We start from the raw sequence: 25337 nt of genomic DNA, 5'->3' as shown, positions 1-25337 counted from the left end.
GTGCCGCATGCTAACCTCGGTGAACTTTGCCCTGTGAGCGTCTACGTGGAGCATCTGGGGGCGTCCTGTGTGGTCACGCGTGTGTTAGGCGGCGCTGTCCCCGCTGCCCTCGCTATGGGCGTAGATGACAATGACACTCATACCTCCCTATGGTCAGGATGCCTGTGCCCATGACTTACGTCCACGCCCGTCTCTTTAGACACACGACGAGCACGTCGCTGCACAGCCCGTCTAGCAGAGGTTTGTGCACAGCAAAGGCTCAACGCCTTTCTGACTAGGGGCAAAATGCATCTCTGTGATCCTACGTCATCTGTACCCATACGCCTCGTGGTGGCTGATGAATGTTTCTTGTGCTATAAACAAACCTGGAACTCCTGCCCGTCGTGCGGATGAAAGGAACACAGAGAATTTGCACTCCGTTGTCACGCCTTTGTGCTGTGGCATCAAACAGGACAGGTGTTCGCGAGCACATCCCCTGTCCAACACGCTCCTTGCTGTAGCGAACATCCTCGCACACTCAGATGCGCGAACCTTTTGCATAAATGCACACACAAAGCGGGAGTAAACCCTTCCTCTAACAGCGAGCCTGGGGCCACGCAGCAAGAGACACCGCTAGATTTGCCTTTGTTTGAAAACAAGAGCCTAGTGGCCGTCGTGACCCAGGAGAAGGGCATTTTCTGGCATTTAGCAAGTGACCAGAGGACTCCGAAAACATGGAGGGATCAAAGGCCCCAGGAAGATAGCAAATGGCACCGTCCCGCTGGTCATTAATCACCAGAGTCGTTGGGCCTGGGGGACAGGCAGTGCCACCACCATTGGAAACTATACACACGTAGAGAAGAAAGTAGGGACCCCCTCACACACGGGGAGAGTTAGTGTGGAGATGCTCGGTGCTCATCACCATGGTCACACCGGGCCGTTCACGGCGGCTCTCCTGGCGCAGAGGCTGATTGGGCAGGCAGGCGAACACGGTGCTCACCACGTCTTGACGTTCGGTGGGGTTTTCGTGGGTCCTTTCTTTGAAAATAAAATCTGGTGGACCATGCTCATGGCTTCGCAAACGACGACACACGGAAAAGAGACCGAGGAGTGGGTCCTCAGCACGGCAGCTGCTAAACGTCCCTGCAGAGGGACGCTCTGTCCCGCCGTTGACCGAACAATTCCACCAGGAACCCCAGATGGGCTCTTGATTCTAGAAACGTATAGTTTGTTAATGATTTCCTTTTTCTTTTTTTTAGTTTATTTGATTCATTTTGAGAGATAGAGAACACCAGCAAGGGAGGGTCAGAGAGAGAGGGACAGAGACAATCCCAAGTGGACTCCGCACTGTTCGCACAGACCCCAGTGCAGGACTCAAACTCGCAAACGTGAGATCATGACCCGAACTGAAACCAGGAGTCAGACGCTTAACTGACTGAGCCCCACCCCGACACCCCATAATTTGTTAATGACGTCATCAACGAACCTGTTCCCGGGATTCTGCTGAGTGCAGGTGCGGCCCACAGGGCATCTGTGGACAAGCATGGAGGGAACGAAGGGAAGCCTCGTTCAGCCTGGTTCCTTCATCTAAGCCTTCAAACTATGACTGAGATGTGCCAGAGTGATGTGCAGACAGTGGTGGCATCTCTGTGACTAATGAAACCAGGACGTGACCCCGTGGGAGCTCAGCTTCGTGCCCCCGGCCAAGGGTGGGGAGACTTGAGGGGTGGTCTCTGTTTGCTTTCTCTCTGATTTCCTCACCCTCAGAAGACCAGGCTTCTAGAAATAATTGTTGTCTCCCTTTCCCCGAGAGTCCCAAGAGCTACTTTTGCAGGAATAAGGTCACCCCCCGAAAGGAAAGGGACACGGAGCTTTGGTTTTCAGATGTAAAAAACCACAACCGCACGTCCGTTTCCGAGTTTCCAATGCCTGGTGAAAACGGAAGACAGATGGATGTGCACTGCCCGGGACGGTGCTGAGCAGGCAGCGGACTGTTGGACAAAGACACAGCGCATGGGAGACCCCGCGGCCGCCGACCCAGCCTGGCCAGGCCAACCCACGCCGACCGGTCCGCATGCGGATGGCCACGTCCGTGGGGAGGAATGGGCGCCATCGCGGAGGCACGAGCTACAAACTTCCTGTGCAGTTTTGCAAAGCCACGCGGTGTCTCCCGAACCCCATCGGCTTGTTTTGTTCACTCCTGTTATTTCGCCGTTTCAGTAATGAGTGTTTATCATGTGTTACACGGCGTCATCCATGACAGACTGGAAATTAGAAAAGGAAGATCAGCGGTCAAGCGGGCCGGGAGGTGGCAGACACAGTCACAGGGAAGCAGCGCACCCCCTCCCCATCCCCCACCCCCAGGGACTGGATGACACCAACGATGAGCTGAGACACGCCTTCCTAGGGGATTAATTTTATGGCTCCCTTTTTTGGGAACGATCTCTAGGCATCAGCTTTTCTGTTCTTTTTGTTTGGTAAACTCAGGGCGTCGTGGAAACGAGCACACGCCTGCTCGCGGCCAGTCCCTCCATCCTGAGGCTCCCAGCTGGGAAAGCGTCCCAGAGACGACACCAGTTGAGAAGTGATCCCAGACAGAGTCCCTGAGAGGCCACCAGAACACGGGGCCCCAGCCTCTCCGAGCATTGCCGGGGTCAGCGGTGAGCACTGTCCAGTTGACAAAGAGGTTATACCCCAAGTTCCACTTTGCATTAGTGGTTCGGAACTTAGAATTCCATTTCGTGGAAATAGTGTTAGAAAGTGAGCCTATCAGAGCCCACTTAACTCATAATCTAGCTGAGGCTTTAAATAAATCTTTCTCAAAAAGTATTCCGAATCTCCCCGAAGCCTGGCCACTCCCGGCTGGTCTCTGCCTCTGGACTTGCTCTCGCCTAATCAACCTTCAGGCCGCGGTGAGAGAGACCCTGCGACAGCTCTCCGTGACCGTCCACTGCACAGCCCTGGCGGGCCCCCCGGGAGCCCCGCTTCAGACCGGCTGCGCCACCTCCCTGCCTGGTTGGTGGTTTCACCGGCTGCCCAACAGCCAGAGCACGAGGGGCCTCCCAGGGCGTGGGCCCCCTGTCCCCCACCCCTGCACCAGCAGATTCTGCTTCCCCGTGTCTGATCGCACCTGCCCATCCTTCGGGCTTGGCTAAGAAGAACGTTCCTCAAGTAGATTTTCTTAGCCCGAGGACTCTCCTCCAGGTGAGTCCCTGAATTTCCTCCCTCTCCGCCCTGAATTTCCCCATCGTAGAACCCATCCTGTGGTTCCAGCTGCCACCAGGGGCTGTCCTCTCCCTCCCTCTCTCCCTCTCTCTCTCCTCCCTCTCTCTATCTCTTTCTCTCTCTGTCCACACATAGTCCCTGGCACATGGCAAACACTCAGGTGAATAGAATCAAACTGACAGAGACTCAGACAAGCTGATCTTTGCCAGAGCAGAGCCATATATGGTGGGGACATCACACCATGTCACATTAAAGATGTTTAGAAGAGGAGACAGATAACTTAGCGCATCGTAACATCTCTGGGGGTGTCGAGATCCCCCATGTAGGAATGAAGGTTGAATTTTTGTGGCCCAGACAGGCTGAGCTAAGATTCCCAGGTATAAGTTAGGATGTGATTTTACTTGGTCTAGACTAGCACTTTGTCCCCCGACTGTCCAGCAGGGCTGTGGGCCCGGCAGGCCTGTGCTTGGAGGGGCTTGGACAGCGGCCAAGGGTATCCTTGCAGCAAAGTTGTGGAGAGGGGTGCTTGTCTGGGTGGGAGGCTGAGCTCCGTGGCCTGGAGCTCCCTCTGAAATTCTAACGACACCTGGGAATAAGGGAACCCCTTGCCCCTCCTTTGGGGGTTCCTTCTGCGCCGAGGAGGCCCTGGGACCATCCGGCAGCCACACTGGAGCTCTTCCCCAAAGAGGAGACTGAGGGCAGCATCCCGGCCAGCAGGGTGGACCCTCTGATCATTTGTTCCTCGGGATGATGGTGAACTGGCCTCTTGTTTTTCTTGCGAAATTTCTGTATGTTTCCAGTTTTGAGCTGAAAGCGAAAATAAGCCTTTTGCTTTATTGTGGCTACTTCCACTCATTTATATTGTCAAAAGTCATTACTTCTTCCAATTCAAAGAGCTGTTTATCAGTTTGCTAAATAAGGTGTTGACGTGTCGTAAGTGTTAATTCACACCAGAGAGTGATGCTCAGAGACTCACCAACAGGACTGAAAATAAGCGGGTCTTGTTGGCTTGCTGACTCAGTCACCTGCATCATTTCCAAGCGGGAGTTAAAGAAGTCCGCGCTCGCCTCCTGTAGTCTGGCCGCGAGAGCAGCTAAGCCGCCCTGGTTCGGGCAGTGCTGTGGCCGTGTGGACGTCTGTCACCCGTGTGGGTCAGGACCAAAGCCTGCTGTGTGAACACGGACACTGGAGTTCATGGAATCTTCCATTTTGTTGGAACTAGGAACACAGTCCCCATAATAGCCACACAGTTAATTTTGCTTCAAATCCTTTTTCCCTTAATTGAGTTCATTATACAAAGAGACGTCTCGAATGCCTTTTGTTTTGTTTTGTTTTGTTGCAGCAATATTAGTCCAAGACTCAGGCAGCCCATTGTCTCACTTGGAACTGTCAGGAATCAAGTGGTGACGGAGGCTCTCCTTGTCCGGGCACGGTTTTTCCACCACGGAACCGAGACCCGGAGAAGTGAATCCTTTTCCAACCTCCAGGCCGCTGTGGCCGTGGATTACCGAACTTGGCAAAAGCCAGCTTCTTCTAAAGGTGGGTGTTCAGGAAACGCAGGCAAACTGTTACCAGGAGTGGACGTAGAAATAGATGTATAAACTCTTAAAGCCGCTTGAATTGCAATCCGTCCAACAAGCAAGACTCTTTCACGTCAGGTTGGCCGAAGGCGTGACCTCCCGGAAGGCTCGCGCCGTCCCTCGCACGGGTGGCCAGGTTGCGCGTTGTGCCGCTCCGTGTGCGCCCAACAGCGATACGCTGTATACAGACATACGTGCACATAAAGTCCTGTTTGCCAAACTCACGGTAATTTATGTAATTATACACATAATGTATTTTAACCAAATACACAAAGAAGATCTTTATAATGCCACTTAGGGTCTAGATTTAACTTAAACCACTACTTAGTCTATCTCTCTAATAGGATACTAAAAGGGAATTTTATGACAACATTATCAGTAGCATTTTGCTGATAATTAGAATAACAATAATAATACTGAGATATTTTTTCAGTAATAATGGTGTTATTAATGAGATTTTTATGAAAGACAGACTTCTTTGGTATAATTATGAAAATTGATCTTTTGCATTTTACTTATTCACTGAAATCAGATAAGTGGCTTAACTACATGTATTATTTCTAATAAATATTCAAAAGAATGCATTTAAACAAGGCTTCTGATTCCATTCTTGCTCATATTCCTTGCATTTAAATAAAAGTGTAATTGCTCTGCTTTTTAAACTGCTAGTTTGGATTAGCTGTCTAACCTGTACAGTGTAGCTGTTTGCTGTTTGCATTTTTAATAGCTTTATTACCATTTGGTGAAGCCTTAATTTCTGGCTCCCTTGAAGAGTCCTGCCTTTAAGTCAGCACTACAATTTAACCAGCAATAATCTGTCAAGATAAGATAAAGGCCCACACCAGATGAGACGCAGTATTTTGTGGGGCTTTCTGTCATTGTTAAAGGCAAGATCCCAGTGTGTCAAAATGTAGCCTCTGAAAGTTTTCCAAACTTTGAGGCATAATTTTACAGTTCACATTTTTAATCGATGGCTCCAGAATGCATTATCTCGTTCACCGGGGAAAGCAATTAGCATCTGTGCCTTGTTACCTGTGAATATATGGGCTCAAGGACATCGGCAAGAACACGTACTCGCGTGCGTGTGCGTGTGTGTGTGCCCAGTACCGTGGCTGGTCAGAGCAGAAGTCTTTGGTTGTTCAGCAATAAGGTGTGTGTTTTCTAAGAATCTGAGACAGTACAAATGTGAGGACACGCTTTGTTTTTAAAATTATGTCAAACATGTCCAGGTGGAGAGACTACGGTAACGACCCCCACACACCTTTCGTCTGATCTGAGCCTCTGGCAATTCGTAGACCTCGTTCTGCCCATCGAAACCCTCACCTCCCACCCCAGCGAACCCCGAATGCCATATGTTCTAATGTGTGAGTCTTTATGTGGGGATCTTTAAAAAACAAGGAAACGGGGTGCCTGGGTGGCTCAGTCGGTTAAACGTCCAACTCCGGCTCAGGTCATAATCTCACAGTTCATGAGTTCGAACCCCAAATCTGCTGATAGCACAGAGCTTGCTTCAGGTCTTTTGTCCCCCTCTCTCTCTCTGCCCCTCTCTGGCTTCTACCCTCTCTCTCTCAAAAATAAACATTAAAAAAATCATGATTGTGTACACAGTCACAACTAAAAAGAAAATCAACAATAATCCCTTAAGGTCATAAGATACCAGTTTAAAATTATTTTTTTTTACGTTTATTTATTTTTGAGACAGAGAGAGAGCATGAACGGGGGAGGGTCAGAGAGAGAGGGAGACACAGAATCTGAAACAGGCTCCAGGCTCTGAGCTGTCAGCACAGAGCCCGATGCGGGGCTTGAACTCACGGACTGCGAGATCATGACCTGAGCCGAAGTCGGATGCCCAACTGACTGAGCCACCCAGGCGCCCCAAGATACCAGTTTAAATTCTGCAGTGTCTCACTTATGTATGTCACAGATAAATATGTTTTCTCAGTATTTTAAGAAGATTCACTTTAGGGCTCCTGGGTGGCTCAGTCGGTTAAGTGTCCGACTTGATTTTGGCTTGGGTCATGATCTTGCGTTTTGTGGGTTCAAGCCCTGTGTTGGGCTCTGTACTGACAGCGCGGAGCCTGCTTGGGATTCTCTTTCTCTTACTCTCTCTCTGCCCCTGCTTGCCCTATCTGTCTCTCTCAAAATTAATAAATAAGCTTAAAAAGAAGACTCCCTTGAGCCAGGATCAAATAAGGCTCCTGCACCGTGACTGGTTGGAACGCTTGCTGAGCCATTCTCGATAGACGCATCTCCCTGCTGCTTCTCCTTCCTTCTGATCTTACAATATGCTTGTCGAAGGAGACAGTCATGGGTCTGCAGTGGTTCCCATTTGGGGGAATCTTCCCAGGTGTCTCGCACTGGGTCTAGTCTGACACGCTCCTCTGAAGAGCTTGGAAATTCTAATTCCACTGGGGTTTCGACCAGATTCCTGCCCCAGGGGGAGGGCGGTTTCTCTGTCAGCAGGTGGCTGATGCCTGGCTGTGTCCCCCTCCCTGTGATGACAGTGGCTGTTGGTGCTCAGGGGCGAGACACGTGCCCGTGTTAGGGTTGGAACACGGTCCTGTCCTCATCCCGTCCTTCTCCACAAATTAACAAGCTGGAGCCCTTCTATGAAAAGAAAGCATCCCTTGTATTGTATCCGGTTGCCCAGTGTGTGGCTTATACTGGAGAGGCGGGATAAATATTTGATTTCCCGCCTTTGCTTGCTGATTTTCAAAATAATGCATTATTCATCTGCATCTTCCAGAGGTACCAACTAAATTTTTTAAAATTTTTATTAGGAATTTATGGATCTAAACGTATGTGTTGTATTTCAATCCACTTTGATGATCACATCATCGCATCTGTGGTCAGGAGAAGCCTCCTAACTCCTCAGGGTGCGGTGTGACAGAGCGTCCCCGGCTCCCTCGTGTGCGCATGGGCCCAGGTCAGCCGATTCTCCAGGGGACTCTAGTTTCTCCACTGAGAAATGGTGTCTCAAGACCGCACTGCTGGAGCGTGTAATTACACACAAACACACATGTGAGTGTGCATGGTGACCTTGCTGTGTCTGCACCCCCTCCCGTATGTATCACAGAGATCATTACTGAGAAACAGTCACAAGGCAGTTTCCAAATATCATTGCTAAATCGACTACCTAGCAGGTGATCAAAGCGCGTGCGCTGGCAGGTGGGAGGAAGTCCCTCTCGTTATGGAAGGGCCAGGGCGGGGGAACAGCCTTGGAGAGAACTGTGACTGTGACCAGGGGCCCTCCGGCAGGAGCCCTTCTGGCCTTTTGGGGACGACAAAGAGCCCTGCATTGTGTGTGTGTGTGTGTGTGTGTGTGTGTGTGTGTGTGTGTGTAATGCATCAAGAATCCGCGTGTTATCCTTGCGTGGGTGCCATGCTGATCGTCTCTGTACAGTGTGATTCTACCAGAAGTGCCCCTGAGCACAAGAACCCACCTCTTAGCTCAGGACTTGGGCGAGTACAGGTCTGTACAATGGGAGCGAGGAAGCCTGGCCCTTGGAGTCACATCAGAGGCTCAAGCAGCCTCCCTAGTGGGACATCACCAACAGCTGGGTCATCGCGATGCTTATGGCAGCTTACCGTCCCTTGTCCTGTGCCCTGTGGGAGGGAACCGAGGGACCACTTTGTCCTCTCACTCCCGCTGGAGACGAGCAGACCGGTTGTCAGTGGTGACGGGGCCACGGACAGAATGTTAGGGACAGACCTCCAGTAATGGAGGCTCTCGGGTCTGTTGGGTCAGGGACCCCTCCTCACAAGTCTGTGCTCACGTGTCAGGGCCCTGGCTAGTCCAGCAGAATGGGAGGTCCTCAGGGGACCCAAGGTCACTGGCAGCAGAGGGCAGACAGGGACATCTGCGGACCCAGGGTGCCTCCTGAGGGGCGCATTCGCTGGGCAGCCGATGGGGAGCTCCGGGTGGAAGAAGCAGACCAAAGTAGATGATGGAGAAGCTAGGGTGGGACTAGGGCAGGGACAGCCATGTAATCCAGGGTGGCCGAGGACCTCGGTTCAGTGAGCAAAGAAGAGGAGTCAGTGCCCGACCGGCCCCGTCAGAGCCACTGAGCGTGTTGTCATCGTGTATGTGCCCATTCTCACGCTAGCTGCCGGACCGACTGTCAGCCGGTCCAAGGGGGTCAGTGAGGAAATGTGCCCCCCGGGGTTTTAAGGCCACCCGCAATGTCCCAGCAGCCGTGCTGGACCAGGTTCCTGCAGTAAGCCCCTCCCAGGGTGGCCAGCCGCGTCCCGGGTCAGTGGGCGCTGTGGTCGAAGACACGAGGCCACACGTTCCTCAGGTCCTGGGCTTCGAAGGCTCTCCCACCCAAGCTGTCTCATTTGACGCATACGTGACTTTAAGGAGGTGGCGGTGGCCACAGGGAGGAGCCAGGAGCAGGGAAGCACCACACTTTCCATTTTACAGGATGAAAAAGACAAAATGCAAAGCAACAGAGTTCACTGCAGGGCACATGCGAGGTACAGGGAAAGTTCTAGAAGAGAAGCATCCAGAATCCCAAGGCCGTCTCAGCCCACCACATCCCAGTGACTCGGGTGCTCCGCACAGTCAGCCACCGAGTCTCTGTTCCAGCGAGAACACTGTCAGTACGTGTAGGTTACGGGGACTTAGGCCCAGTGTCAGTTCATCCTCAACATCCTTGCTCTCCTCTGGGGCCAGCCGACCTTCGTCATGAATATTAATTAATAAACAGTCCCCGAAAGGATAAAATGACAGCTACCGAGCCTCCTATTACAGAAGCCAACTCTGGAAACGGGGATGGGCTCCAGGGAGCCAGGTTTTACACAGCCAGGTGTTTGCAAGACTAGCCATTTGTGAGTGGCTCCTGTTCGTTGTTCTAAATTCTTTCGCCGCGTAAAAGAGCCCACAGCGTTTCACCACCTCTAAAGAATCATTCTTCAGGTTCCAGCTGTGGTGCCGGGGGAGGGGCAGTGACCCCGGAGCCAGGTGCCCAGGGTTCCTTCTGCTTCTGGAAACTTGGGCAAATCGCGGAAGCCCTCACGCCCCCGCTCTGGACAATGGCCCTGAGGGGGGCGCCGGCAGCACCGGGAGCCACCAGGGCCGGGTGACGCGGTATTTGCAGAACATCTGGACAGAGCCTGGTGAGCGCAGGAGAGCGGCTAGCTCTCGTCAAGGAGGAGGGACGGCCCACGGCATCTCGACAGTGCGCCTCGGGCATCCGACTGGCTTCCCGTGGAACAGAGACGCCCAACAACATCCCCCAAAGACGTCCTTCCTCAAGAACGAAGGAGGCTCCCGACTCTTTATTCTGGGCCCTCAGTTTTCCTTACTTCCTCTCTGCGAAGGTGGAGTTAATGCGATCGCAGGATGGTTCCAGGGCATGCGAGGGGCAGGTGTGGACGGAGCCAGGGGTTCTCAGAGGCAGAGCACACCCTTTTGGGACACAGAGAACATCTGCGGCACATGGGGAGGGGACGCTTGTGCTAGTATCATGTTCTTATTAGCTTTTGAATCACACGGTGGGGAGAAAAAAGCATTAGCAAATGTGAGCGCTACGCACAGTGCGTCGGCCAGACACCAGTCTGAAGGCAGACCAGGGCTTCTGTGAGGACTTCTTCCCGTGGTGACCACTGGCTCAGGGGAACCAGACCTGGCCGCCTGTAAAACTCAAGACAATGAACTTGACAGCCAGCCAGATTCCTGCTTTCAGCCAGTTTAGGGTTACTATAATCTCATTATTATGCTTGAAAGACAGCGAGTAATGGAATCCGAGAGAGTGTGCTGGCTCTCCCGAGGCACCTTCTCCTCGATGCCAGTTCCCCCGGATTCCCCGGCCCGGCGAGGCCGGTTCAACCACTTCTCCCGCAGAAACACTCCTCCAGTCGGCCCACGAGCTGCTCACAGCGCTCAGCGGTTTGATCGGGTCAAGCATTAAATTAACCCCCGGGCCCCGTCCCCCGAGAATAGCTCACTCCTCTCAATCGCTGTCAAACTGGTGACAGGGAAGGTGCTTGTAAGCAAGCTCCCGGGCTCCCTCCCTCGGCGTCCAGCCTCGCCAGGGTGGTTCCGTGTGCTTTTCACCAACACAAAGGCTGGCATCGCGAGGCGTTCTGCCCGCTCTCATCATCTGGAACCAAACACTTGTGGGTATTTCGCATTCTCTGCAAAGACAATAGAGTTAAGTTCAACAAAGGCTGGATGAATTATTAATTGCACTTTATGGAAAAACACATCTATTAGGAATGTGACTCATCAAGCAGAAAGGTTTCCTGAGATGCGTGGTTTGTGTGATCCAGCTTACGGCTCTGTTGTATCGATCTTGCCCAAAAAGGCCGACTCTGAGAAGCAAACGCTATTAGAATCCACAGGCGGAGAGTCAGGGCTGGGAGAGAATAGCTACAACTTTCTTCACCGTCTGGGTCGTGGGCGACCCCTCCCCCCCCAAAACACAGCGTGAACGGAGGTTTGTACAACTTGACACCCACAAACATCTGACCTTTAGACTTTTTTCTTCTTTACATTTTGGAGGAGTCCCTGTGGGTGTTTGTCTGTATTGTAAACTTAACAATAAAAAAACCCAAAACTGGGAAGTGTGTGGCTTACCAAACTCCACCAGCAACACCGAGTTCCTGGCAAGCTTGGCTTGCATTTTTGCCATAGCTGAGGTTAGGACCGTGTCCAAAAAGAAGCCCTTAGGATCCTTCCACTGGAAGCACCGCACGGTTGAAAGGAGTGCACCTGGTTACCGGTCTGAGCTCAAGGATGCTGTGAGTGGCTTTGGACTTCACCCAGATTGCTTTCACTATATCCCAAAGCTGAAAGGAGGTTGTGCAAAGGACACGAGTGACGGAAGGATGCTGGCAGGCAGGCACAGTTCGGTGGTGCCCTCTCTGTGTCCTCCAGACATTTGTCACATTTGGGAGTCTTAGCCGCTGAAGGGGAGTGAGGTGCCCTTTAACTCTGGGCAGCCCCGAGCCAGAGGCTCATGGCCTTTCAGACACCCTGCCGGGAGGCCTTGTATAGCCCAGTGAGTTCAGAACTCTGCCCTCCATCCAGCGTGTAGACAGGGCAGAGGATTTCCAGTCCATGCTTCACACAGGGTGGGGAACCACCCCTGCACCTGCACCAAAGGTCTGGGGGTTCTTCACTTGTGCCCATGCAGGGGGTCCTGGGGGCAGCTGTGACCACGGCCCTCCCAGGGGGGGCACAGTGGTGGGGACAGTGGTACATTAGCATGATGACCAATTATTCTGATGTCTCTAGCTCAGCCTCAAAGACCCACAACAAACCCCCAGTGCTGGCTACCAGTAACCTTGAGGAGACAGCTATGAAGAGTCTATCACTGGCTCTATGCACGGAATCGTGCTCCCCACCCCCAAGTTCATACATCGAAGCCCTAACTCCCGAAGTGATGACGGTACTTGGAGACGAGGTCTTGGGGCAGTATTTAGGGTTAGATGAGGTCACGAGGATGGGGCACTCATGATGGAATTCGTGTCCTTGTAAGAAAAGAGCCCGGAGACCTTGCACTTGGTCTCTCTCTCCCCCCACCTCTCTCTCTCTCTCTCTCCCGCTCCCTTTTTCTCCTTCTCCGCCACGTGAAGCTGTTTTCCAACAAGAAAGTGGGCTCTCACCAGGACCTGAGTGGACCAGAACCTTGATCCTGGACTTCCCCGCCTCTGGGACCGTGATAAACAAACTCCCATTGTTTAAGCCACCCGGTGTATGGTGTTCTGTTACGGCAACTCTTAGCTGGTCCAAGGGGGGTTGAATTTATGTTTCTATATAGAGGACGTGGCCGTTTACACGCTGACACGGAAAGAGAAAAACGCGTGCTCTGTTTTAGAACAATTTAACTATTTTTTTGTATAGACCCGTTTCCACAGGAGACAGAAAGTCATACAAGTTGATATTGTAGCATATTTTCTGCAGCGGAATATTAACATGAAGTATGAGAAGTGGGTGAGTTATGCCAAAACGAGGTTATTAATAAGAACAATGTTCCACAGCTGCGTGGTGCTTTTCATCCTGGAAGAGGTTTACAAAACCAAACCTGCAGGAAACAAATATTCATAACTACCACCTGCACTTCGGAGATGAAGAAGAAATAGGCGACGGAGGTATTAATAAGAAGAAGAAGCTTTTGCAAGGTCACGCCGCAAGATAATGCAAGAGCTGGAGATAAAACTCTCAAGAGGCCGCCTCCCTGCCGCCAAGGCCGCCTTGTCTACCCCACCTTCTGAGAGACAGCTCCATGGCGCTTGGAGAACAAAAGTTCAGTCCTTCAGCTCCAGCATTTTGCTCGAAGTGCTTCTGGTACCATTTCCACATGCTGTCCTCTCCTTCGGGCGATGGTCACATCCACTGTCCCTAAGAACCAACTGAGGCAGGGTGGAGAGTCCTGTCCAAGCCCCCGGGGCACCGATTCGCCTCCACGGCACCCTCCCGTGGAGGAGGCGTTAGCAGCCCCGTTTACAGAGCCCGCTGGCCACGTGGTCAGCAGTCGAATGGATTCGCCCAGTATTATTTCGTGCTGAGGATTACCTTTGTGATCAAGGTGACCAGCTAACAGCAAATTTTAAAGCACGAGAAATAGATTCCGCTGTGTCACTTGAGTGGTAAGTCCGGCAGCGAAAGCTACCCCACAGTAGCTGAGAATGCAACCTTCGTTGGAAAGAAGGTCAAGGCGGCCGTAACTGATTAAGATGACGTCACACCGGAGTAGGGTGGGGGCCCTGATCCAACGCGGCTGCTGTTGGATCAATGCTGGCTACCCACAGGCCAAGGAAGGCCGAGTCGGGCCAGGGACCCACGCCTCACACCAGGCGCTGGAGGAGTCAGGAAGGACCCTCCGCTGGAGCTTTTGGAGGGAGCACAGCCCCCTGACGTCGTGGCCTCAGACACTGGCCTCTGGAACGGCAGAAGAGTAAACTGTGCTGTAAGCCACCTAGTTTGGCGCTCTGTGATAGTAGCCAGGGGAGACGGATGGATACACTGGGGTTCAGTGATTCAGGCTCTCAAGTTTAGGATTAATATGGGCTAGCCTCGTGCACCGAGAGATGTGATGTTCCCCAGAACCTAGTGCTGCAGATGGGCTGGGTGTGTGTTGCAGTGAAGACTGAAAACCGGAAAGCTGCCTTTCCCCCCGGCCTCAGATCCCTGGTGTCTCAGGGCTGGCGGGCCCGGGGCTGCTGGTGCCGAGCCGGCATGAAGATGTGTCCCCTCCGGTGAGGTTTGCTCGCCTCGGAAGCAGAATCAGTCCGAGCTGACGTCGCAAACCTGACAAGCTCTGTCCCGGAGCGTCGGCCCTCCTTCGCTTCATACTCCCCGGGTCGTGTAGACAAGCCTCGTGTCAGAGCTGGACGAGAACGCGGGGCCTCATGTCTTCAGCGCCTCCTGAGGTGCGGGACCGAATGGCACCTCCTAACACCTGCCCCACCTCCTCCCGACTCATTTGAATGTGGTATTGGATATCTTGTTGATTATTTCCTGATTATGAAAGCCATACCAACTTAGCAAACTATCCAGGTGCTTCACAATGGTGGCGAGCAGAGTGTGGGAGTGGCTGCAGGCCCTCCCCGGAGAGACCTGTCAGAGTGAAATGCTCTGGGTCACTGCTCATCTGTCTGCAGTTGTACATTGTACATTAAGTGCTCAGGTCAACAGGAGGGGAATGGAATCCACAGGAGGGCAGGCGTTTGGGGAACTGTTAAGTCCCTCGCTTTCCTGTCCTGCACACACAATATATAGACTCCCAAAGGATGGGGATCCTGGGGGTGTTGCAGCCAAATGTGGGCTCCCAGGCAGAGCGTTTACCCCAAGTTTCCATCTCTTTGATGTGCTGGGTTAGCACAATGAAGAGAAACACAAACCCCTTCCTTAATCCTCGCCTGGCCTGACTCCACGAGCGAGGTCCATGCCCCCACTGCTCGGTGCCCCATCCTGCTTCTTGGGCATGAGAAGTCCCAAGTGCCCAGGCTCCAAGAGCTCCTTCTGGAGCCAATACTCAAGAAAGACCCCCAAATCGGGAAGCCACTCACCCTCCCCCCAGGGTGGTCCCCCCAACTGTAACATTCCGCAATGGGCTGGTTACCCTACAAAGTCAAACTCAGTGATGCGTATATTGATTCCACAGACATTTATTAAGGGCTCAACAAGTGCCGAGTCTGTGTGCTAGGAGCACACACGGAGGCAGACAGAGACCCCTCTTTGAATCTTGGACATCAGGCAGAGAAGAGAGATACTGAGCAGAAGCCTGGGGCCTGGGACAAAGGAGCAATGGGGGCTGTCACGAACTGAATGTCTGCATCCCCCCAAAATTCACATGTTGAAGCCCTAGACCCCAGTGTGACGGTACTGGAGGTGGGGCCAGTGAGTAGATTGAGACAAATTCAGGAGCTTGAGGCTGCCGTGATGGAAACGGTGTCCTTATAAGAAGAGGAAGAGACCAGAGAACCTCCCACAGCCCCTCATGCACCAAGAAAGGCCCTGTGTCTACAGGGAGCATAGGAGGGAGTATCTACAAGCCGGGAAGAAAGACTTCACCAAGACCCCAGTGCGCCAGTTTGTGAGATTTGACAATATTTGGAGATGAAGAAATCTTCTGGGCTCATTTCAAATCACTTATGCACAATCAAGGGTCAGTGTCATGAAGGGAATCTAGGACCTCCTATAGGATTCCAATCTTCAGCTTTCGTCGAGAAATGAGTGAGGGAGAATGAGCAGATGATACATGCACCTTTGATGGTTTCCCAGGGAACAGACTTCAGTGTCTTACACGTTTTCCCTTTTAGTCTTATGCCCCTCATTTTAACCAACAGAATGCAAAAGCACTGTCAGAAACCTCAAGAAGAGCTTGAGCCCTTGAGAGACCCTGTCAATCCTTGTCTGTGATTCTGGGCGATAGCCACAGCCTGTTTCAAATATCATGTCTTGAGACCAGTGGCTGCTACTGTCATGGAAAATACAAGATGGCAGCTGGCCGAGATGTCTCACTCTAAACAGGGGCTCTTGGTGTCCAGACATGCACCGAGCTCCCTGGCTTCTACGTTCCCACACAGATGTGGGTTTGTTCAAATGCTGTCAATGCACTGGGTACATGACTTAGGACTTGAGAAAGCTCAGGAGTCCGTCTGCCTTTTAGAAGTCTCAATGGTGCCATTAGAAACTCTTCTCCTGGGGGCGCCTGCGGGACTCAGTTGGTTAAGCATCCAAATTTGGCTCAGGTCATGATGTCATGGTTCGTGAGTTTGAGCCCCGCATCAGGCTTACTGCTGTCAGCCTGTCAGCACAGAGCCCGCTTCAGGTCCTCTGTCCCCCTCTTTCTGCCCCTCCCCCACTTGTGCTCTCCCCCCAAATAAATAAATATTAAAACAAAAAAAGAAAACTCTTCTCCTTCGATAGAGAAAGCACGGACTTGCGGTCCCTGGGAAAGACCCCACAAAGATCCCTAGAGCCTTACTGCTCAGAGCTGTTGTTCTGTGCATCAATATCACAGCTCTGGTGATTAGAAAGAGAAGTTAGCAATTACTTTTGGTAGATAAGTGGATGCTTCTTAAAAGAAAATTCAGTCCACAAAAATTCAAACTTTCAATGTCTGAAGGCATGCCAAAACTCACCCCAAGCCTTCCTAGGTAAAAAACCTAATTAATTGGCTCACCTAAAGTGGACATTTCAGGGGAAGGACTGCTTTCAGGGATGAATATTTTACGACTCAGACAGCATCGTTAGGGGTTGGATTATTTTTGCTCTGACTTCTGCTATGTTGTTTTTAGTCTTAATCCCCACGCGCTAACAAGATGGAGTCCCTGGCTCAGTCTCCGACATCCTCGCGTGTTTCAGCTCCGATGGCAAGTGAGTTCTCTTTTCCAGAAGTCACACTCGAAGTCCCACTGCATCGCTTGGCTGTGGCAGAGCCAGGTGCCCACTATGGAATGAGCTTTTGTTGGGTGGGGGGGACTGCATCGCTCTTCCTGGTGGGGTCCGGGCCCAGAGGCGGGAATGGGGTCCTGCACTGGGGCCACATGGACTGAGAACGGGTGATTTCACTGCCAAAGGTCTGGTTACTGGAGGAGGGCTACGGAGGCTGCAGACAAAAAGAGAGCTTCACTACACTTTCCAAGCAGACAAATTATGGGGTTACGATTCACGATTCACACTACAGAGGAGCCTTCACTTAACAAAAGGGTACTTTACAGAAGGATTCACTGAAGGTTTCCTTTAAACAGTTGTCTCCAACAGCAGCTAATCCCTTGTTTAGTGATCATTAATGCTTCAGTAGAAAAGCTGAGGGAAGAAAACCTTACAGCTAAAATGTAAGAGCCACTGTCAATTGAGAATCAATCAAGAAAGAAATAAAACAAATTTGAAATGGTAGGTTAGTCAACTGGAAAATGGGATTTGATTTACATAAAACTCACAAACACGTCTATACAGGAAGCAGGGTCATGTCTATTGAGGAAAAATTGCATGGATTTAGGAATATGGTTAGTGATGATCCTGATTCTCCAAAGGAAGCAAAATCATTCTGTAAGTTCTAGGTGCCCATAAGGCAGGCCATTAGAGGGTTTCCTGCATAGCACACCCCAGTCCTTAGCCTTGAGCAAATCAGCCAAATAAGTGAGCACTTACAGAATGAGCACTTACAGTGCCTCGTTGTTTGGGGCACCTATTCACAGTAGAGACTGTCGGGGGTAACTGAGAAGCCCAAGATAGTTCTTGGGGTTGGTTCTTGTATTGACTGTTATGATCTAAATTAAGAAGGCAAGTAAGATTTGCGTTTCTGAAAGTTCTAATTATTCATTGGCCATTGAATGCATATGAAAGCTCTCATTAACATTTACAAATCACATAGGTCAATGCTTATTTGTTTTGTGACGTTTTAGTTCCCTAAAATCATTATCATGTTTGTTATTTTATTGCTACTGCTGTTGTTTATATTTAGTTGCTACGTTCTTTGACAATTCCGGTTAATGGCTCATCTTCATAAACTGTGATCTTTATTATTACATACTGCCTGCTTTTTTCTGGTTTAGAGCCATTAGTCCTAAATTCTTCATTATGTGTCATCAATATTGCCACTTCTTTCTGTTTACATGTGTTTATATTATTTGCATGTTCCTCATTTTCAAATTTCCTTACCACTTTGTCAGAAGGATGTTTTAGAAACGACATATAGCTGGGTTTTTAAAAAAAGAAAAAAAGCACACAGTCTAACAACCTCTGATTTTAAGAGAGCAATTTATCTCATTCACATTTAGTGTAAAACAGATCATCCTATTCCTTTGTCTTAGGTCGTGATCGTTATTGGTTAAACCTTAGTCTGCTTTCTTTTTCCTTTTCTTCATTTTGGATGGTTTGATTTAGTTGACATTCATTCCCACTTTTCTTTCTTTGACATTTCTGCATTTTCTATTCAGCTAGTGACTATGCATCCAGTCCTCATTCTTCTAACTCATACACGCTTTTCAACTGTTGGATGAAAACCAGAACCAAAGTCTTTGATTCCTTCACTTTTCCCTTTACACAAGGCAGACGAGATAAAACAGTTGTAATCTGATCTGTTCTCTCCTTATTACTCGTCATTTTTGCTAAGATACGTTAGCATTTTAGTGCAAGAATATTATTAGGTTTTCCCTTGTAGCATGCCTTTTCTCTCGTAAAACAATAATCTACCCTTTATTACATGTTTTCAGTCTTTTTATTATTTGTTATTATTGGAGCTGATTCTGAAGGGTACAGAGTTCATTCCTGTACTTCTTTACCTCCTCTTATTTACCTCCTCTTATTTACCTCCTCTTTTCTTGAAGTTGGAAATAAGTGGAAGGTTGACACTCAAGTTTGTGTTGAAAATCCATTCTCTTGAGTCTTTCCAAAGCACCCGTTCACATTATACGATTATTGTCATCATGACTTTGTGAATTAGTCCCCCTTTTACTAGTGAGAAAATTGAAGACAGTCATGTCTTAGTGCGATATGCCCCCACCCCACTTTCCTAATGCTCTCCTGCCCTAAGACACCGAAAGGAGTTTCTTGTTCGCCAAAAGTAGTCTCTGGGAGCATTTGTGTATCAAGGATAAATGCCAAGGTCTCAACAAAAGCTTTTTTTTTTAATGTTTTTATTTATTTTTGAGACAGAGAGAGACAGAGCATGAATGGGGGAGGGTCAGAGACAGAGGGAGACACAGAATCTGAGACAAGCTCCAGTCTCTGAGCCGTCAGCACAGAGCCTGATGCGGGGCTCGAACGCACGGACCGCGAGATCATGACCTGAGCTGCGGTCAGATGCTTAACCGACTGAGCCACCCAGGCACCCCCAACAAAAGTTTTTTAAGTAAAAGAGGCCACTGCCCCAATAGGATGGTTGAAATGCAGAAGTTGATTTTAGTGAAACTTATATAAAAGAAACAAAATAGAATATTAATTTCTTCAAAATCACTTATCTCCTTGTATCACGGTTTTTATTGTCTCTTTAGAGCAGAGATGTTTTACCTGGATTTTGTGTATCTTTACATTGGTAACTGTCAGAGAGTGGATGGGGGAGGATGGGGAGGAAGGGGTGGGGAGGAGGATGGGGGGGTGGGTGAAGAGGTCTGTTGGGGTTCCTTTCTAGGTCTTTCATCATGCCCTGTGATTTCATCCATCTGTCTGTCCGTTCACTCTGTAGACATTTCTGGATCCGGCTGGGAGCTGAGATTCTGGGATGCATGAACCCCCTCTCCACACTGAGCAGCTCCAGTCTGACAGGGAAGACAGACAAGAAAACCAAAAATCACAATACGATGCAGCGTGTGCTGTTTCCAAAGGGGCCGCTGTCTGTAGGCCTAGTCACCCACCACGGGCTCACCTCCCTGCAGCTTTCCTGGGATGCAGACACGACCCCTTCCCCCGACATCAGTGTCAGCGAGGCCTGAGCTCAGCCCCGCAGTCCTGCCCCAGGGGCCCAGCCGCAGCCCATGCCTCGTGAGCTCTGTCCAGGCCTGTTTTGCACACCATCCTCAGAGAAAGTTTCGTGAACAGGGTATGCAAATTCGGGTCAAAGACTGATGGAGGAGAAGTAGGTTAGGCTTGAACCACACCATCATCCGGGGAGACGCTGGTCACGTGCCCCACATCCTCATTTTGTGGGTCTCCAGTGAAAAGCCGCACTTCCCTCACAGTCCAGGGACGACGTCCAGCCTTGCAAGAACACGCCCAACAACGGATAGCGTGTGCTTCCTGACACCCCTGTGTCCTCTGACTCGTTCGTCCATCTTGCTGACGCTTCCCCAGCAAAACACTGGAGGCCCACTGGGGAGTGTTCACCGAGCGCCTACTGGGTGCTCAGTGCTGCGTCCACACGCAGCGACATTTCCGGGTGGCCTGCTGTTCTTTTCCAGGAACAGTGCCCGACACGTACGTTGTCCCAGCTCACGAGAATAAGCACCAGGTTCCATCTACTCAGCCCTTGTAAGAGACAAGTCTGTCTCGTGTCTCCTCCGCTTGCAGTCTCCGGGCAGTCAGAGGCTGGTCACGATTTGCCGGCCGCTCTAGGATTGCTCCCTACTCATTTCTATTTTTAAAACTTCACGTATTGGATTCCCCGAGATCCAGGTAATCAAAGGGAACGTTTCAAAACTCAGTAAAGACAACTTCCTAAGAAATGAGAGCTGACGCTTTCCGTGGCTCTGAAAAAGCAAAGTGGTTCCTTCCCTTCGTAACTTTGTCTCTGCACAAAACGGTCTCGCTATTTTTGAAACATCCAACTTGGAGGTGACTTGGCTTTGTGAGATACGCAAGCGTCGTCCCCTTGTGGCTTCAAGGCTGGAAATTCGATAGTTCACTGCGGGGCCACCACCAGAAACCACGTCACCTGCTCGCGGGACGCCTTCTTCCTGCCACGCTGCTTCAGCATTAATTCCTGCAGCGGAAATGGTGAGAGGTCGGTGACTTTTCACCTTCACAAAAGGAGTTTCCATGGTAACAAAAACATGCTGGGTGATTCGCAGTTAAAAACAAAGCAAAACAAAACTAGTCCGAAGTCCGGGTCGTGTTGGAACTCGGGCCACGAAGATTCACTCTGCGACCACGAACGTCCGCGTGGTGAACATGGGGTGCGGGCGGTGGGACCTGGGTGCCTGCACTTCTGCCTCCTGACAACACTTGAAATTAAAATTTTAGTTAAATGCCTTCATCTTCCCACTACATGGCAGGTGACTTCCAAAGCGAGTAGGAAGGAAGAGTAATTTGCTGAGGGGAGATGGGGAAACAAAGGTGTAGCGGACTCGCGGACCCCGAGAACACCCGGGTCTGCTAGGGAAATGTGCTGAAATCGGAAACCCCCATCCCTTGGGGGTGTAGCTTTTGTCTCTGCTGTTTAATTACACGGGGAGGGCCAAGTGAGGTACACAATTTACAAGACTCCTGTTTCTCCCCGAGGAAGGAGAAAGTGATCTATTTGCAGGAGTTCTGTATTTTTTTCAGGCACTTTACGGAGACACCCCCACCCCCTTGGTTGCTGACTGTAAAATAAGAAAACTATTACCCAGCTGGGGTAACAATAGGCTCCCACAGTGCCTTTCTGCTCAGCCGGCAGCTGCAGCGAAAGTGGGAACACAGCAGCAGGCTAACATTCTTTCCTTGCAGACTGTTTCTATGGGCAAGGAGCCCTCCCACTGATCCGATGTATTTTCTATGCAAAACTGCACAAGAAGTGACATTTTAAAAGTTTTGACCTTTGTTTTTTTTTTTTTTGCATGAACCGAGGCATACATTTTTTAAACCTTCTGACAGGGTGTCTGTTAGAAACAGCAATAGCCATTACTGCAATAATAAAATGTTTTCAAAATTTGAAAATTCTATATTAAATATAATGCACAGATAACCTTTGTCTGGAAAATGATAGTGATGTGGGCCTTGGAACTACTTCTTTATTGTTCCAGGAAAACAGATTATGACAGATTTCAGGCATATTTAGGAAACAGTTTCACTGGACGCAATGTTTTCATTTGCTAATTTAAGACTTTCATGGTTTTTTTTCCCCCCAAAAAGGATTCGGAAGAGTTTTGCATTCATTCATATGCCAAGGTATTTCCACTTAATATTAATAGTCATGGTATTTGTTCAGGAAACTATTCTTTGCATAACAAAAATATTATTTAAAAAATCAGTTTTGTATCTCAATACATTTAGTTTTTTTCTCCTTTGAGAGAAGTTTAATTCTTATTTGAATCTAAAAGTTCTCTCTATTAAGAAAAAAAAGAGGAACACAAAATAGTGGAGAGACCAAATGTCAAAGAGAACTTTCTTTAAAAGACCTTCCAATTAGTAAGGGACATGAATGGGGGGGGGGGGAGGCTCAGCTACAAAGATATAAAGAAAGAAAATTAGGGCAAATGAGATGTTGAATTATTTGCAACAAAAGGTGGGCGAACTAAAGATGAGGTGGATGAGGAAATACCACATTCTCCAGTTAAAGGATTATGTTGCTTTCGAGTCTCAGCCCAGCCCTGCAAGTGACTACAGTGGCCGAGCAGGGGTCCGCCAGCCTGGGCGCTCCGGACTCTCTTGCCTAATCTGTCCTTCAACAGCTGCCGATGTGAACTTTTATGTTTAAGGCTAGAAGATTTTCAGGGGTAAGTGGAGTGAGCTTTGCTAAGATGTTTGGAAATAAGTGTGCCAGCCCCTCCCTGGGGTGGGGAGGGGTTCGCAATTCCAGATAGCAGGGCGAGTTTTGGTCGCAGACCAGCCTCCAAGAAACCGCCCTGAGTTTGGATTCTGTGTCCCCCACCTCTTCCTCCTTGCTCTGGGCTGAACTCTTAACTCCTGTCTCTCCTCCTGGACGACGGAGACAGCAGCAATCATTATCACCACCAGACAGTCGGTCCCTGGCTAACTAATGAGTCACTGCAAATTGCTAATTTGATTCCTACCGTGAACTTTCAGACAAGTGCTTTCCCTAAATCACAAAGTTGTAAAACTCCTGCAGATAACGAGAGTGGGATTTCATTCAGAAATTTCAGATGGCTTCAGTAGCACAAACTACCTGTCAACTCCGACTCACTCACGGAAAAGACATCCGTCAAGCTGGGGTGCTAGGAGCTTATTAAAATTTTGCGTCATATATGAGAAATAAAATCTTTTTATGCTGTTATAAAGGGAAGCATTTGGAATTACACTGACATTTTCTTAACCCGTTGGTACTATTTAGAAATTCCAGTAATGGAGTCCTAGAGCTGGGAATGCTGAATTCACCTAATTCAAACCTGAAGAAACTGGAGATCAGAGAGGTTAAGTGACTTACCCAAGGTCACAGAGCCAGGAGCAGAAGTACACCTAGAAGCAGGGCCCCCTTTTCCAGAGCCCGTGCTGGGAGTCCCCCCTCCCCTCTCCCCCTCTTCTTTTCCTTCGCCTCTCCCTTCCCCCTCCTCATTGTTTTGCGAAAACTTAAGCACAGCAGCTGCTTTAAGGTTGAGCTGCACCAAAGGCCCTCCCTTTACACGCACTGTGTGTGCTCTCGCCGGCTTGGCCCATTGGTCTTGGTGGCGTCCGTCGAGGTACGTCTTCCTTCTCAGAGGGCACCTGCAGACAATACCTGTTAGGAAAGATCTCCTGGAAGGCAGGGCGAGAGACCTTGCAAAGGTGGCCTTGAGAGATTTGGGCCCAGCCTTTTGAGGATGTGGGAGGTAGCAGCAGGGCACATAGCTGGACCCCACGAGCCCAGTCCTGGGGGGGCAGTGGGACTCCTGGCTCCACCAAACTCAGGGACGTGATGGCTGCCCGATGGGGCTGGGGCCCCGCGGGTTTGGCCGGCCGAGGTCTGGGCTCACCCACACCCCGGCAGCGGTGGGTGGCCTGAATTACTCACTGCAGACTGTAGTGAGCGGCCCGAAGTTTTGGTTCAATCGGGGAGGACGGAACCAAGCGGCTGAAATACAGACAGCCCGGGAAAGACATTTCAGTCCAAACAGGATGCAAACCCCGCACGGTCAGCGTGCTGCCCGAGACCATTTCTCTGCACACTAGCAGGGCTGACTAGCTGACAGAGTAACGGAAATGTGGCTGATGAGCAGTTAAGGGGCTGAGGGGATCCCACGTGGAGATTCTGGGAGGGGGAGGCCTTTGTAGCCACACGGGACGGGCCAATGTAGCGGAACTCACCTTGTACCAGGGAGGAAGTGCCTGCCGTTAAACCTGTCTATTGACAGAAAGTGTGTGGTTTTGACTGGCCAAGAAAAAGGAGATGCTAAATATTTTATTAAGGAACTATTTAGAAAATTACACCTGACCGGTGAGTGATATGTGTTTTTTCTAAGCCCTAGTTTTATTACCTGTAAAATGGGTATAATGGTGTTTTCATCCCAGATTGGGAAGATCTCACATAAGGCCTAAGCAGTACTTAGCACGCTATACCGAATGATAGTTTTTATTATCAAAAACGTCCACAAACAAAAAGCCAGGGAGTAAAATAGATGCTTAAGACAAGACACGGACTCCCCGTGGAGAAGTGAACACAAAGACAGATTCTCACAGTGGACCGGTTTTCGGAAGAAGAATGACCATCCGCCATTGGCCACAGCCCCCACCGGGCCCAAGAGCTGTATTTATAGAACATGCTTAGGTACGACCATTTTCCAAAACTTTCCTGGGGAAAAACCACAGCAGATTTCAGGGCCAAGGCACAGAATGGTATCAAAAGTCTAGGGCCTTTTATGCTCCAGTAAGACGCGTCCATAATTGCTCATCTTGGTCTGTCAGTAATTTCCCCCTTCCCTCCTCAAGCGAGTGAGCTAAGTAGCACTTTTGCATGACACAAAGGGCCAGCGTGCTTGTGAACGGAGGGTGGTTACAATAATTAGTCATGTGATCCAAGATGGGGAAACTTCATGCCCACTGTAGCCAACAGTTTGGTTTGAGGATGATCATCGTTCGAACAGAGTGTGAAAATCTGCAAACGTATACGTTGCCCTTTAATTAGATTTCGTGTGTCCCTAGTTCACTTGGCAGAGAAAGGGCCGGGAGGATGACGTACATAGATGTGAATGTGGCTACAAAGTCTGGTGAGCATGCACACGGCACACTGGGTGGAAGTGAGCGAGGAACGCCTCTGCCTTCCTTCCCTCCGGGTGCATCTCTGACCCGGGTCTCCGTCCCCTTCTTTCCATCTTTCCCTAAATAGGGCTGTTGGTGGAATTCAAACTTGGATTTTGTTCACGGAGACAGATGCTTCTCTACGGCATCTCCCCAGGGATGGTGAAGAGGAAGCCACAAAACCAAGGGCTCACACTCTGCCGAGACCTGGCCTGTCTTCCCACCAGCCCTGTGAGGACAGCACGGCTGGTGCTCGGGTATCAGTGCAGAGCCCCAGGCCTCCTCGAACGTGGAGGTGTGGGTCTGATAGCTGCCATGTGTCTTTCCAGCCACGTCGGGGTCCTGGCCTCACATTGTCCAGACCGGCACAACGCTGCCTTTGACTACTGAGTTTTCAACTGTATTCATCAGAACCACACATGACATAAGATACCTAAAAAATCCAGGGTGCCTGGCTGGCTCAGTTGGAAGAGCATATGACTCTTGATCGCAAGGTGATGAGTTTGAGC

At 50.1% G+C, this 25337-nt stretch overlaps 1 long non-coding RNA gene and 1 pseudogene across 1 annotated transcript; one reads left to right on the top strand and one right to left on the bottom strand.

Annotated features, from left to right (window-relative positions):
* Nucleotides 1-2383: 2383 nt before the first annotated feature.
* Nucleotides 2384-6120, top strand: LOC147584605 (uncharacterized). Its single transcript, XR_015255682.1, has 3 exons — nucleotides 2384-3183; nucleotides 4547-4743; nucleotides 6014-6120. It is a non-coding gene; the product is annotated as an uncharacterized LOC147584605 (long non-coding RNA).
* Nucleotides 6121-8116: 1996 nt separating this feature from the next.
* Nucleotides 8117-8217, bottom strand: LOC147584604 (U6 spliceosomal RNA; annotated as a pseudogene).
* Between the last annotated feature and the right edge of the window lie 17120 nt (nucleotides 8218-25337).

The sequence above is a fragment of the Puma concolor genome, chromosome A1, assembly GCF_028749965.1.
Source record: "Puma concolor isolate L17-30 chromosome A1, mPumCon1.1.hap2, whole genome shotgun sequence".
Taxonomy (NCBI): Eukaryota; Metazoa; Chordata; class Mammalia; order Carnivora; family Felidae; genus Puma; species Puma concolor.
This window is presented reverse-complemented; position numbering and strand designations above follow the sequence as displayed.